The sequence below is a fragment of the Schistocerca cancellata genome, chromosome 3, assembly GCF_023864275.1.
Source record: "Schistocerca cancellata isolate TAMUIC-IGC-003103 chromosome 3, iqSchCanc2.1, whole genome shotgun sequence".
In the NCBI taxonomy this organism is placed as follows: Eukaryota; Metazoa; Arthropoda; class Insecta; order Orthoptera; family Acrididae; genus Schistocerca; species Schistocerca cancellata.
This window is the reverse complement of record NC_064628.1, coordinates 302,212,260-302,228,026: the sequence shown is the minus strand read 5'-3', so window position 1 is coordinate 302,228,026 and position 15,767 is coordinate 302,212,260.

The window sequence follows — 15,767 nt, the reverse complement described above, 5'->3', positions numbered from 1 at the left end:
TGTTTGTGATGTCCTTAGGTTAATTACGTTTAACTAGTTCTAAGTTCTAGGGGACTAATGACCTCAGCAGTTGAGTCCCATAGTGCTCAGAGCAAAAATTCATCTAAGAATCTCTCTTACTTATGAAGAAAAGTGTACCTACAGCAACAAATGCTGCCATTAGTAAGTGAAAAAAATGAAGAAATTTCACACGTAAAAAAACATTATTTCGTATGTTTGACGTGCTACCCCCCTTAATGAAATTTGTCCTAAATAATATATCTCTTTTTCCAACAAACAGCTCAGTTCATACATACAATATCAGGAACAAAAATGATCTGCACAAGAACTTAAAAGCACTTACAGTAGTTCAATAAGGGGTCCACTACTCAGGAACACTCATCTTCAATAATTTGCCAGCAAACATAAAAAATTTAGTTACAAATAAAGATCAGTTTAAAAGGAGCCTGAAAGACTTACTAGTGGCCAACTCCTTCTCCTCCATTGACGAGTTTTTTGATAGAAACAAATGATGTATTGTATATACTCATACTCTTAGTATTGTTATTTCAGCTTAAGAAAATGATGTACTGAAGTGATATGAGGTGTTCCCCAGGGAAGCGTCCTGGGACCTCTGCTGTTCCTGGTCTATACAGGGAGTTACAAAAAGGTACGGCCAAACTTTCAGGAAACATTCCTCACACACAAATAAATAAAAGATGTATGTGGACATGTGTCCAGAAATGTTTAATTTCCATGTTAGAGCTCATTTTAGTTTCGTCAGTATGTTCTGTACTTCCTCGATTCACCGACAGTTGGCCCAATTGAAGGAAGGTAATGTTGACTTCGGTGCTTGTGTTGGCATGCGACTCATTGCTCTACAGTACTAGCATCAAGCACATCAGTACGTAGCATCAACAGATTAGTATTCATCACGAACGTGGTTTTGCACTCAGTGCAATGTTTACAAATGCGGAGTTGGCAGATGCCCATTTGATGTATGGATTTTCACGGGGCAATAGCCGTGGCGCGGTACGTTTGCATCGAGACAGATTTCCAGAACGAAGGTGTCCCGACAGGAAAACGTTCGAAGCAATTGATTGGCGTCTTAGGGAGCACGGAACATTCCAGCCTATGACTCACGACTGGGGAAGACCTAGAACGACGAGAACACCTGCAATGGACGAGGCAATTCTTCGTGCAGTTGACGATAACCCTAATGTCAGCGTCAGAGAAGTTGCTGCTGTACAAGGTAACGTTGACCATGTCACGGTATGGAGAGAGGACCAGTTGTTTCCGTACCATGTACAGCGTGTGCAGGCACTATCAGCAGCTGATTGGCCTCCACGGGTACACTTCTGCGAATGGTTCATCCAACAATGTGTCAATCCTCATTTCAGTGCAAATCTTCTCTTTACGGATGAGGCTTCATTCCAACGTGATCAGATTGTAAATTTTCACAATCAACATGTGTGAGCTGACGAGAATCCGCATGCAATTGTGCAATCGCGTCATCAACACAGATTTTCTGAGAACGCTTGGGCAGGCATTGTTGGTGATGTCTTGATTGGGCCCCATGTTCTTCCACCTACGCTAAATGGAGCACGTTATCATGATTCCAAACGGGATACTCTACCTGTGCTGCTAGAACATGTGCCTTTACAAGTACGACACAACATGTGATTCATGCACGATGGAGCTCGTGCACATTTCAGTCGAAGTGTTTGTACGCTTCTGAACAACAGATTCGGTGACCGATGGATTCGTAGAGGCGGACCAATTCCACGGCCTCCACGCTCTCGTGACCTCAACCCTCTTGACTTTCATTTATGGTGGCATTTGAAAGCTCTTGTCTACGCAAACCCGGTACCAAATGTAGAGATTCTTCGTGCTCGTATTGTGGACGGCTGTGATACAATACGCCATTCTCCAGGGCTGCACCAGCGCATCAGGCATTCCATGCGACGGAGGGTGGATGCATGTACCCTCGCTAACGGAGGACATTTTGAACATTTCCGGTAGCAAAGTGTTTGAAGTCACGCTGGTATGTTCTGTTGCTGTGAGTTTCCATTCCATGATTATTGTGATTTGAAGAGAAGTAATAAAATGAGATCTAATATGGAAAGTAAGCGTTTCCGGACACATGTCTTCTTTGTGTGTGAGGAATGTTTCCTGAAAGTTTGGCCGTACCTTTTTGTAACACCCTGTATAAATGACCTGGGTGCCAATCTGGGCAGTTATCTTAGGTTGTTCGCAGATGATGCTGTAATTTATCGCCTAGTAAGGTCATCCGAAGACCAGTATCAGTTGCAAAGCGATTTAGAAAAGATTGCTGTATGGTGGGGCAGGTGGCAGTTGACGCTAAATAACGAAAAGTGTGAGGTGATCCACATGAGTTCCAAAAGAAATCCGTTGGGATTCGATTACTCGATAAATAGTACAATTCTCAAGGCTGTCAATTCAACTAAGTACCAGGGTGTTAAAATTACGAACAACTTCAGTTGGAAAGACCACATAGATAATATTGTGGGGAAGGCGAGCCGAAGGTTGCGTTTCATTGGCAAGACACTTAGAAGGTGCAAGAAGTCCACTAAAGAGACTGCTTACACTACACTCGTTCGTCCTCTGTTAGAATATTGCTGCGCGGTGTGGGATCCTTACCAGGTGGGATTGACGGAGGACATTGAAAGGGTGCAAAAAAGGGCAGCTCGTTTTGTATTATCGCGTAATAGGGGAGTGAGTGTGGTAGATATGATACGCGAGTTGGGATGGAAGTCATTAAAGCAAAGACGTTTTTCGTCGCGGCGAGATCTGTTTACGAAATTTCAGTGACCAACTTTCTCTTCCGAATGCGAAAATATTTTGTTGAGCCCAACCTTCATAGGTAGGAATGATCATCAAAATAAAATGAGAGACATCAGAGCTCGAACAGAAAGGTTTAGGAGTTCGTTTTTGCCGCGCGCTGTTCGGGAGTGGAATGGTAGGGAGATAGTTTGATTGTGGTTCGATGAACCCTTACTCACTTAAATGTGAATTGCAGAGTAATCATGTAGATGTAGATGTAGATGCACTCATACTATTAGTATTCAGCTTAAAATTGACATGTTCCATATCGAGGATCTCCTCAGCACGGATCTATGGAACGAAAAACTAATCTAATGAAAAATTACTTGACATTACTGATGGTGTCACGGAAAGAAGGGCCGTTTTGTCCACGAGCCAGCGTCGTCAGTTAAGAAGTCCTCAAGAGTAACGATTTCTGAAGGCGGCCCGGGGCGGCGGCGAAAATGCAGTTCCACTTGCCGCCCCTGGAGAGTGCGAGTGGCAGGCGTGACGCAAGGCTGCGCGCCCGGGAAAGTGGGTCAGGCGGGCAGGACGGGACCTGCGCGCGCCCGCGTCTGCTTGCCGCCGCCGTCGCCGCCGCCGCCGCCGCCGCCCCTGCGACCGGCCGCCTCCAGGTCCCAGCCTCACGCCGCGCCACGCGCGCTCCAGCCAGCCACTCACTCGCGCCTTTTAACAGGCACCGCACGCCAAGTTCAAGGCCGACGTTGTCCACTGCCGCTTTCATCTCCACCTTTGGCGCCTGGCAGACAACAGTAACACAGCGGACGAGTGGAAGCGGGATTTCCATGCGACGTGCATAACGAGCTTTGTGTATAATAACTTATTCATTCTGAAGTTAAAAAAGAAGTGTTGCATCAACTAGTGGACAAAATTACACTACGCTCTGAGATTAAAAAAGTAACGAGAGACCTCCTACTATCGTGTCAGACCTCTAAAAGCCAGGCATAGTGCTGTAACTCGCCCTGGCGTGGGCTCAACAAGTCTTTGGACGTCCCCTGCAGAAATATTGAGTCGCGCTGCGTCTGTAGAGGTCCATAATTGCGAAAGCGCTGCCGGTGCAGGATTTTGTGCACAAACTGATCTCTCGATTATGTCCCATAAATGATCGATGAGATTCAAGTCCGGAGATGTTGGTGGACAAAACCTTCACTCAAAATCTCCACAATGTTCTTCAAACCAAAAGCCAGCAATTGTGGCCCGGTGACATGGAGCGTAGCTGTTTGGTAACATGAGTCCACGAACGGCTGCAAATGGTCTCCTAGTAGCTGAGCGTAACCATTTCCAGTCGATGATCGGATTAGTTGGGCCAGAGGACCCTGTCCATTCCACGTAAACATTGCCCTCACAACTATGTAGCGACCGCCATCCTGCACAGTGCCTTGTTGACGACGTGGGTTGGTTCCAATGGCTCTGAGCACTATGGGACTTAACTTCTGAGGCCATCAGTCCCCTAGAATTTAGAACTACTTAAACATAACTTGTAAGTAGGCTGTTTATGTTTTCTCATCGGCAACGTTACGTAGCGCTCGGTATGACAATCACTGGCTGTGCTGTGTGCAGTCTGTGCCTAGTTTGCATTGTTGTCTGCCATTGTAGTGTTGGGCAGCGACAGCTGGATGTGAACAGCGCGTAGCGTTGCGCAGTTGGAGGTGAGCCGCCAGCAGTGGTAGATGTGGGGAGAGAAATGGCGGAGTTTTGAAATTTGTAAAAATGGATGTCATGAACTGCTGTATATATTATGATTATTAAGGTAAATACATTGTTTGTTCTCTATTAAAATCTTTCATTTGCTAACTATGCCTATCAGTAGTTAGTGCCTTCAGTAGTTTGAATCTTTTCTTTAGCTGGCAGTAGTGGCGCTCGCTGTATTGCAGTAGTTCGATTAACCAAGATTTTTGTGAGGTACTGATTTGTGAAACGCATAGGTTAATGTTAGTCAGGGCCATTCTTTTGTAGGGATTTCTGAAAGTCAGATTGCTTTGCGCTAAAAATATTGTGTGTCAGTTTAAGCACAGTCGTGTATTAATGTTCAAAGGGGACGTTTCAAACTAACCTAAAGACGTCACACACATCCATGCCCGAGGCAGGATTCGAACCTGCGACAGTAGCAGACGTGCGGTTCCGGACTGAGGCGCCTAGAACCGCTCGGCCACTACGGCCGGCCCCTTTTTTTCAGTATAGTGATATTTGAGATCCTAGGCACTCGTATCATAAGACTGCTATATAGACTGAAGTGACATAAAGTAATGGAATACAGATACGCACATATACAAATGGCGGTAGTATCGAGTACACAAGATATAAAAGGGAACTGCACTAGCGAACCTGTCATTTATACTCAGATGATTCATGTGAAGAGGTGTCTGACATTATTATGCCGGCACAACAGGAATCAACAGACTTTGAACGCGGAAGAGTAGGTGCAGCTAGACACAAGGGACATTCCGTTTCATAAATGCTTAGGAAATTCAATTTTGCAAATTCCACTGTGTCAAGAGTGCGCAGAGAATACCATATTTCAGGCATTACGTCTCACCACGGACAACGCAGTGTCCCACAGCCTTCACTTAACGACCGAGAGCAGCGGCGTTTGCTTTGACTTGTCAGAACTAACAGCCCGCGGTGGTCTCGCGGTTCTAGGCGCTCAGTCCGGAATCGCGCGACTGCTACGGTCGCAGGTCGAATCCTGCCTCGGGCATGGATGTGTGTGATGTCCTTAGGTTAGTTAGGTTTAAGTAGTTCTAAGTTCTAGGGGACTGATGACCACAGATGTTAAGTCCCATAGTGCTCAGAGCCAACTAACAGCCAAACAACACTAAGTGAAGTAACAGCAGAAATCAATGTAGAATGTACGACGAGCTATCCTTTAGGACAGTGTAGTGAAATTTGGTGTTACTGGGCTGTGGCAGCAGATGACGAAAGTTAGTGCTTTTTCTGACAGGCTGAGGCGTTTGATAAATTTTGGTGGCCGTCCTGTTCAAAAGACTGAAACAGACGGACGGTCCCAGGTGTCTCTACAACGAACTACGATATTGCTCCACAGGCAGGCAGGTGCAATTAGAATTGTGAAAAATGTCACCACAGGCTGCTCACAGACCTCTGTTTGCGGTCCTGAGTTCCGGTATGTTGGCACGTAGCCCTTAATGAACCAGCTTCAGAAAACAACAAAGTCTAGAGCCTGCATCGCCTACGCAGACGATCTGCTTATTATAGCATCCGCCAACACAAGGGCTAAATTAGAGAAAAATATTAGGGTAGTTCTTGAAATACTAAGTAACTGGTGCATAGAAAACAAACTAATGACAACAGTACACTAAAAAGTTTGTATGTTACGAAAACGAACAATATCAACGAGAAACTGCTGCATAAGCAGAACTCGTTGACAGTTAAAATAACACTTTATGAACTGCAAGCCTACATGGCTGAGAGACAACCAAGAAAAATCTTCGTATCGTTACGTCTTGGATGGCAAATCAGCAAAACGCCGGTCATTCCTGGATTGTACTGCAGGGCGCCAGGTGCTAGCTATCCAGACAAATGAGGAATCTAGCTTGCTTCTGGTATCAAGTACAATACTGTAATGTAGAGGTAGAAAGTAGTGTAGTCCAGAATTATATGTTGTAACCCAGCAATGCAGCGTAATGTATGGAGCAGTAACATGTGCATTCTGGTTTCCGGATGAACATATATCTGTGTTCCAGAAGGCCAAATGGTGGTATGTAAACTTCCTTTTTTTGTAAAAAATGATTTTATTTCTTTTCTATGTTAAAATAGTACTTGCTATGCTCATGCCAAGTCATGTGCAACATTTGGTCTGTTCTTTTGCCGAGATAACAGACTAAAAACGAAACATCAACCAATAAAGGAAACCGAGCAAAAATTAGGAAAGGGAATTAAAGTTATGACTATAATAATGACATAGCCAATAAGTTAAAGAAGTCTGGAATGTTTTGTGGCTATATACAGGCTTTAAGACTACTTCTTGAATTATGGTTAATAGAGGAGAAATAAAACCTTGAAGTACAACGATGGCTTTGCAGTTCCATAAGGAATGGCTATGGAGTTGGAACATCAGTTGAAGGGTGTGGTATAATTGAACACCATGTTCCCGGCGCATACGATAGGTTCCATCACTTCACAGTGATTGGCATATTTTGAACTGCTGTCTACCACAATTTACAACAGCAGTCGGCCCCGAGTTCGAGTCTCGGTCCGGCACACGTTTTTAACCTGCCAGGGAGTTTCATCAGCGCAAACTCCGCTGCAGAGTGAAAATTTCATGCTAGAAACATCCCCAGGCTGTGACAAAACCATGTCTCCGCCATATCTTTTCTTCCAGGAGGGCTAGTTTGCAAGGTTCGCAGGAGAACTTCTGCAAAGTTGGAAGGTAGGAAACGAGATATTGGCGGGACTAAAGCTGTGAGGACGGGTCATGAGTCGTGCGAGGGTAGCTCAGTCGGTGAAGCACTTCCCTGCGATAGGCAAAGGTCCCGAGTTCGAGTCTCGGAGCCGGCTGCTGTGGCCGAGGGGTGCTAGGCACTTCAGTCCGGAAACGCGCTGCTGCTACGGTCGCAGGTTCGAATCCTGCCTCGGACATGGGTGTGTGTGATGTCCTTAGGTTAGTTACGTTTAAGTAGCTCTAAGTCTAGGGGACTGTTGAGCTCAGATGTTAAGTCCCATAGCGCTTAGAGCCATTTGAACCATTTTTTCGAGTCTCGGTGTGGCACACGGTTTTAATCTGCCAGGAAGTTTCAACAGCAGTGTTGTTTAAATCGTTGATGAGTATGGAACGTAGTTCTCATTTGATTGTACCACGACAACAGTTGCAGACGTGTAAGTTATGAGCAAGCACGTGAAAACGGCAGTTCTCCAAGGTCAGATTATTATGTATGACTGTGATCATAATACAGCCAACATGTAAAACTGAATTGTTTTCTCATAGTAATTAGTAATCTTCCTCTCGTCACGTTTCTTTTATTTCGTATCGATTATTCAACTTAACGCCATTCCTATAACCCTGCCTCCATCAGGCGTCCTCTCATTCAATATCTAAAAAAATCACTAGCATGTGCATATAAAACACCACTGTAAATTCCCAACGACTCTGCGAGGTTCCCGAAAATTAGCCTCGGTATACGGGGGACGCTTACAAGGTCGAACTCCAAATAATATCGGATACAATCTAAGAAGAACTAGTCGTGGTTCCGTTGAATCAAGTGTCCCACTGACTGTTCGCTTGAAGTGATTTAGGGAAACCACAGAAAACCGGTTGGGTCGGCCCGACGAGTTACGGAAGACGGTGGCTGGGGTCTACACACTGCGGCTAGGCGGCTGCATCGGGCTGCTCACCCGAGGCGAAAGGCCCGGCGTGGATGTGCTTCTGGGAATTGTCTGCAACCGGCAGCAGAATTTCCGGCTGACGCCCTCGAATTTCCCGCCGCCATTGCCGTGGCGTGCCTGGCTGGAGCCGAGTCGCTTTCGCCGGAGTGCACGCACCATCACCCGCCGCGCTGGCCCTCACCCGGCCTGCTGCAGCCATTAGCACACTTTCACCGGCAGCATCGGTCCATCAGTAGGTGACGCTAGATAGTTCAACTTCATTCATCAGTAGAATATCAGGGGCTGACCCATTTTCTTATGCCGCCGGTCCATATTCGAGGTACTTGCACAGAATGAGAAGAAGAGAAATAAGCGCATGCGTTCGTGAAGAAGAAGGCACACTCTAGGAATCCCAGAGATCGGGGAATGTCCTCTGTGTGCAGATGTGACTACTGCTGACCGGCAGCAAGTGAATCACCAGGTTTAAGGAGATCCTGCACCATTAGGCTACTTGGCAGATCTTCCACAACTTTTCTGAAGTACTGTCCAAAAAACACGGTAAACACATCACCTTCTGCATCAATACTCTTCCCCTGTATTTCTGGAACAAAAAACCCTGTGTAGTAAAATAACAGGTTCATACACCAAATGAATGCTTGTAAACCACAGTTCGTTTGGTATATTACCATCTTTGAATCACAGTACAGTAGAGCGTCGATTATCCGAACGTCGGTCAACCGAACGACCGCTTAACCGAACTGTGTACTCGCTCGCACCTGTTACTCTCCCACCCTACCGTCCGTTCATCCCCCTCACTCCCAAACCAAGTTTCCCACAGTAGTCTCCGCACTGGGCCACAGCTTCTGAGACGTTCACTTGTTTAGATACTGCCTTGCGATGGTTTGAAGCCCAAGATGAAAGTGACCAGTTTCAGATATCTGTAATGAAAAAAGTACGTGACTTAGCTGCTTGTAAGCGTGTAGGCTTGCTTTAGACAGACCAAAAGAAAGGTTTTCTTTAAACGTTAATTTTGTATACTGTGTGTATTATTCATGCTAAATGCGTATGTAATATGTATATATTTTTGTTTAATAAACTGTGCCACATACTATATATTCCTACTGAAGTTGCCTTTGTATGTTACTTTGTAATACTAAAAGAGATGCCTGTTTTTATGAATAAATTTACTGTGCAGTACTTCTTTTTGGCAAATAAACATGTACAGTTTGATTACCCGAACAAACCAGTTTTCCGAACACCCATGTCCACCAATTACTTCGGATAATCGACGCTCTACTGTGTATCGAAAATTACCTGTTTGTATAGAAAATTTCACATCAGATATCTCTGCATGCTGAACACGTTAATGATATACAGTGTCTGGTTTGCAGAGGCTGCGTTACTGAGAAGAGCGCGAAAAGCTAGCAGGAAACAATTGAGTCGAGTCGCAGTCTTGAGCGGTAGTACGAGAGGTGTTCAATAAGTAACGCAACACGTATTTATCTCAGCCAAATTCAGTTGCAAAAATACAGAATTTGTTGTGGGACATCGTGGACTATTTCCGCTTAAACTCCTGCAGTTTTGTGAAGTTCCGATAAGTGGCGGCCTTCAAAATGGTGCGGCCTTCAAAATGATGCGTCCCAAGCAGAGAGTTGTCTTTACGTTCCTTATGCCGGAAGACCAGAGCATCACAGATATTAATAGGCGCCTTCAGAAGGTCTACGGGGAGCTGGCAGTGAACAAAAGCACGGTGAGTCGTTGGGCGCGATGCTTTTGTCATCATCACAAGGTCGCGTCCGATCTCTCGTGTGCCGGCCGATCTCTCCTGTAATGTTAGAACTTGCAGACATTCTCATTCGAGGTGACTGATGTATCATAATGACAAAACTCGCTGCAAATGGTTCAAATGGCTCTGATCACTACGGGACTTAACATCTGAGGTCATCAGTCCCCTAGAACTGAGAACTACTTAAACCTAACTAACCTAAGGACATCACACACATCCATACCCGAGGCAGGATTTGAACCTGCGACCGTAGTAGTCGCGCGGTTCCGGACTGAAGCGCCTAGAACCGCTAGACCACCGCGGCCGACAACTCACTGCAGAACTGGGCGTCTGAGTTGGTAGTGTTGACACACTTGTCTATCAGTGGAAGTGCCCAGTTGCGGTTGCCCGATAGTTTCTTCGTCCTCCTACAGCCCGGATCGCTGAGTTTAATTTCCATCTGTTTGGCCCAATGAAGGATGGACTCCGAGGGAAGCAATAGGTGGATAAGAGGGTTGTTATTGATGCAGCGAGACCAGTAGAGTGGTACCACGCGGCTTGATGGCCCCCCCAGTAAGGTGGCGTAAGGCCGTCGCATTGAACGGTAATTATATTGAAAAACTGGGTTTTGTTTCAAAATGAGTGGGTAATAGTATGATGCACTGGAATACCGAATAGAACAAACGTGATTTCAGAAATAAGTGTGGCGTTACTTACTGAACAAACCTCGTAGTTGTGGAATCGTTTAGAGAGGGTATGGTAGCGTGGTAGAATGAACATCTTGGATACCAAATGCGCCGCATAAAAATTCCTAATTGAGATGTTTCATGGTGTGTAATCTGAGGATGAAAGACGATTTTTAATATGATTGTACTAAGAGACAGCCGGCCAAGTGGCCGTGCGGTTCTAGGCGCTACAGTCTGGAACCGAGCGACCGCTACGGTCACAGGTTCGAATCCTGCCTCGGGCATGGATGTGTGTGATGTCCTTAGGTTAGTTAGGTTTAATTAGTTCTAAGTTCTAGGCGACTGATGACCTCAGAAGTTAAGTCGCATAGTGCTCAGAGCCATTTTTTACTAAGAGACAGCACTTTAGAAAAAGGTAAATTATTTTGAGTTTGTTAGTGGTAAGCTCGAGTTCAGTATAATTACTGCTGTGCAAAAATTTCATAGTGTCCAGTAATATCTACCTGTTCGCAATCAGGGAGAACTCTCAACCATGTGCTCAGTACACTAATTAGCCCTCCCTCATTTAGAGCAGTTAAATAGTACTGCATTACGAATTTTGTGGTAGAAGTATTTTAGAAGCAGACGTTGCCGTGTATGAGGATGTGGAGAGAGAGAATGCTGATTGTGCGTATTAGTTGGAGTTCATTTTTGTGTTGTTAAAAGGACTGAATACTTAGTAAAATTTGCTTTGTCACGCCCTGCAATTTTGCATGAACTGTAATTAATAATCTTATAAAGAGAATAAAAGAATAATTTGCTACAGCATCAATTTAAAATAAATAACAATAACAAGGCAACCTGCTGTGCAGTGATTAACTTCAGATCGTCATTTGCTGTGCAGTCAGAGTAGAGTGAAGTTATCCACTGCAAGGAAGGAATTTGTTGTAGGGCCAGAATGAAAATTTTTTATTGAATATTAGGAACAGTTTTCGACTTGTAAAATTTCACGTAAATTCAACAGATGCGTTTTTTTGTAATACGGAACATTTAAATCATAGAAAAGTTAGTCGTTCTGAGTAAAGGCTACTGACGATCTGAAGTTAATCACTGCACAGCAGGTTGCCTTGTTATTGTTATTTATTTTAAATTGATGCTGTAGCAAATTATTCTTTTATTCTCTTTATAAGATTATTAATTACACTTCATGCAAAATTGCAGGGCGTGACAAAGCAAATTTTACTAAGTATTCAGTCCTTTTAACAACACAAAAATGAACTCCAACTAATAAGCACAATCAGCATTCTCTCTCTCCACATCCTCATACACGGGAACGTCTGCTTCTAAAATACTTCTACCACAAAATTCGTAATGCAGTACTATTTAACTGCTCTAAATGAGGGAGGGCTAATATATATATATATATATATATATATATATATATATATATATATATATATATATATATGCTATCATTGATTTTCTTTTGCCGGAAAGCCGGCCACTGTGACCGATCGGTTCTAGGCGCTTCAGTCCGGAACTGCGCTGCTGCTACTGTCGCAGGTTCGAATCCTGCCTCTGGCATGGATGTGTGTGATGTCCTTAGGTTATTTAGGTTTAAGTAATTCAAAGTCTAGGGGACTGATGGCCTCAGATGTTAAGTCTCATAGTGCTTAGAGCCATTTGAACACTTTTTTCTTTTGCCGGAAGGCCGGAGCATCACAGATATTAGTAGGAGCTTGCAGAATATCTACGGAGACCTGGCAGTAAACAACTTCTAAATTTCGGTTCTAGATGTGATCCTGTAAGCGTAATTTAGAAATCAGACAGTTTTCAGATTGTTACAAACAGTTTCAGTATACAGCACGCAACTATACATATAACTTTCAAGAAATCTGCACACTCATGGGATTCGAGGGACCGGGATGACGCGAAGATCGTCACTGAACATGGCAATGCGCCATAATACCAGGTAATTTGCCACTACATAAGAGAAAAGCGCGCAGTAAAAGACCGCATACAAAACTTAAATGGGCGAAGATTTCAGATTCATTCATAACATCCTCTGCAAAGCCCACTCATCCGGCAGTGAACCTATGGTATAGACAGTTTTGCGTAATTACATGCCATGATAGTAGCAGATATAGTACAGGTGGAGGCAGATGTAGCAATAGTAATATTGAAGGTGATGGTGCGATCTCTTGTATTGGTAATAATAATTGTTGCTATAAAGGGCGTAAAGGAATGATGTCATAAAAAATTTGGGAGATTATAGAGGATCAACTTCTGAAAGTTTTGATACAAGGAACCAATAGCCGGAAACGTGAAAAGAAGTTTTTACAGCTCCATGCACCTTCTACCTATTCGGAAGGCTAAAGGAAACAACAGAATACTGTGGTCCGGAAAATTTCATTGGCTGTAGAGTGCAATCAGATACTGTAAACCGACTCTTTGGCTTCTCTACTGGTGCTGAATACACAGAGGACACCCTAGAGGGAAAAGTCAAGGGGTGAGGTGAGGGGAGCCCACAGATCGAAGTACTAGCCATCCTTTTCCAATTACTCGCTGTTTGACGTTTTCTGTGAGACACACCCTATCCCTCTATCAATGTGTGCTGGAGAACCATCGTTCTGAAACCGCAAACTTGTATGGAGTTGCAAGGGAATGTCCTCCAAAAGTTCTGGCGAGGAATTGTCTAGAAATTTCAGATACCAAACACCATTGAAACGATATGGAAAAATGTCGGGTCCAATAAGATGATCTCCAAAAATTCTAGCCCAAATGTTCCCTGAGAATCTTACCTGGTAACTTCTCGCTCTGGTATCGCGTGGATTTTCAACAACTGTGGCTGTAGAAATGTTATTTCACATTTCCGGTTTTATCAAAACATTCAAAATTTCATATTCTTCAATCTTCTAAATTTTTAAAACGTCGTTCTCTTACAACCTTTATTCCTAAGGGAAGAGTGGCTATTATTTTAAAGTGAATATAGAAATAAAATCATCATCATCATCATCATCATTTAAGACTGATTATGCCTTTCAGCGTTCAGTCTGGAGCATAGCCCCCCTTATACAGTTCCTCCATGATCCCCTATTCAGTGCTACATTGGTGCCTCTTCTGACGTTAAACCTATTACTTCAAAATCATTCTTAACCGAATCCAGGTACCTTCTCCTCGGTCTACCCCGACTCCTCCTACACTCTACTGCTGAATCCATGAGTCTCTTGGGTAACCTTGCTTCTCCCATGCGTGTAACATGACCCCACCATCTAAGCCTGTTCGCCCTGACTGCTACATCTATAGAGTTCATTCCCAGTTTTTCTTTGATTTCCTCATTGTGGACACCCTCCTGCCATTGTTCCCATCTACTAGTACCTGCAATCATTCTAGCTACTTTCATATCCGTAACCTCAACCTTGTTGATAAGGTAACCTGAATCCACCCAGCTTTCGCTCCCATACAACAAAGTTGGTCGAAAGATTGAACGGTGCACAGATAACTTAGTCTTGGTACTGACTTCCTTTTTGCAGAAGAGAGTAGATCGTAGCTGAGCGCTCACTGTATTAGCTTTGCTACACCTCGCTTCCAGTTCTTTCACTATGTTGCCATCCTGTGAGAATATGCATCCTAAGTACTTGAAACCGTCCACCTGTTCTAACTTTGTTCCTCCTATTTGGCACTCAATCCGTTTATATTTCTTTCCCACTGACATTACTTTCGTTTTGGAGGTGCTAATCTTCATACCATAGTCCTTACATTTCTGATCTAGCTCTGAAATATTACTTTGCAAACTTTCAATCGAATCTGCCATCACAACTAAGTCATCCGCATATGCAACACTGCTTATTTTGTGTTCACATATCTTAATCTCACCCAGCCAGTCTATTGTTTTCAACATATGATCCATAAATAATATGAACAACAGTGGAGACAGGTTGCAGCCTTGTCTTACCCCTGAAACTACTCTGAACCATGAACTCAAATTACCGTCAACTCTAACTGCTGCCTGACTATCCACGTAAAGACCTTTAATTGCTTGCAAAAATTTGCCTCCTATTCCATAATCTTGTAGAACAGACAATAACTTCCTCCTAGGAACCCGGTCATATGCCTTTTCTAGATCTATAAAGCATAGATACAATTCCCTGTTCCACTCATAACACTTCTCCATTATTTGCCGTAAGCTAAAGATCTGGTCCTGACAACCTCTAAGAGGCCTAAACCCACACTGATTTTCATCCAGTTGGTCCTCAACTAATACTCGCACTTTCCTTTCAACAATACCTGAGAAGCTTTTACCCACAACGCTGATTAAAGAGATACCTCTGTAGTTGTTACAATCTTTTCTGTTTCCATGTTTAAAGATTGGTGTGATTACTGCTTTTGTCCAGTCTGATGGAACCTGTCCCGACTCCCAGGCCATTTCAATTATCCTGTGTAGCCATTTAAGACCTGACATTCCACTGTATTTGATGAGTTCCGACTTAATTTCATCCACCCCAGCCGCTTTATTGCACTGCAATCTATTGACCATTTTTTCCACTTCCTCAAATGTGATCCTATTTCCATCATCATTCCTATCCCATTCTACCTCGAAATCTTAAACATTACTGATCGCATTTTCACCTACATTGAGCAACTCTTCAAAATATTCCCTCCATCTGCCCAAGGCATCCACAGGATTCACCAGCAGTTTTCCTGACCTGTCCAAAATACTTGTCATATCCTTCTTACCTCCCTTTTGAAGACTGCTAATTACACTCCAGAATGGTTTTCCAGCAGCTTGACCCATAGTCTCCAACCTGTTTCCAAAGTCTTCCCACGATATCTTCTTGGATGCTGCAATTATATGTTTGGCTTTGTTTCTTTCTTCAACATAATTTTCTCTGTCTACGTGGGTTCTGGTATGTAGCCATTTTTGATTCGCCTTCTTTTTCCTTTTACAGGCTGCCTTGACTGTATCATTCCGCCAAGCTGTTTGCTTCATCCTACTTTTACACACTACTGTTCCAAGACATTCTGTAGCCACTTCTAGTACTGTGTCCCTGTACCTTGTCCATTCCTTTTCCAATGACTGTAATTGACTACATTCAACTAACTGTTACCTTTCTGAGATCGCTGTTATGTACTTGTGCCTGATTTCCTTATCCTGAAGTTTCTCCACTCTTAGCCTCCTACACATGGACCTGACC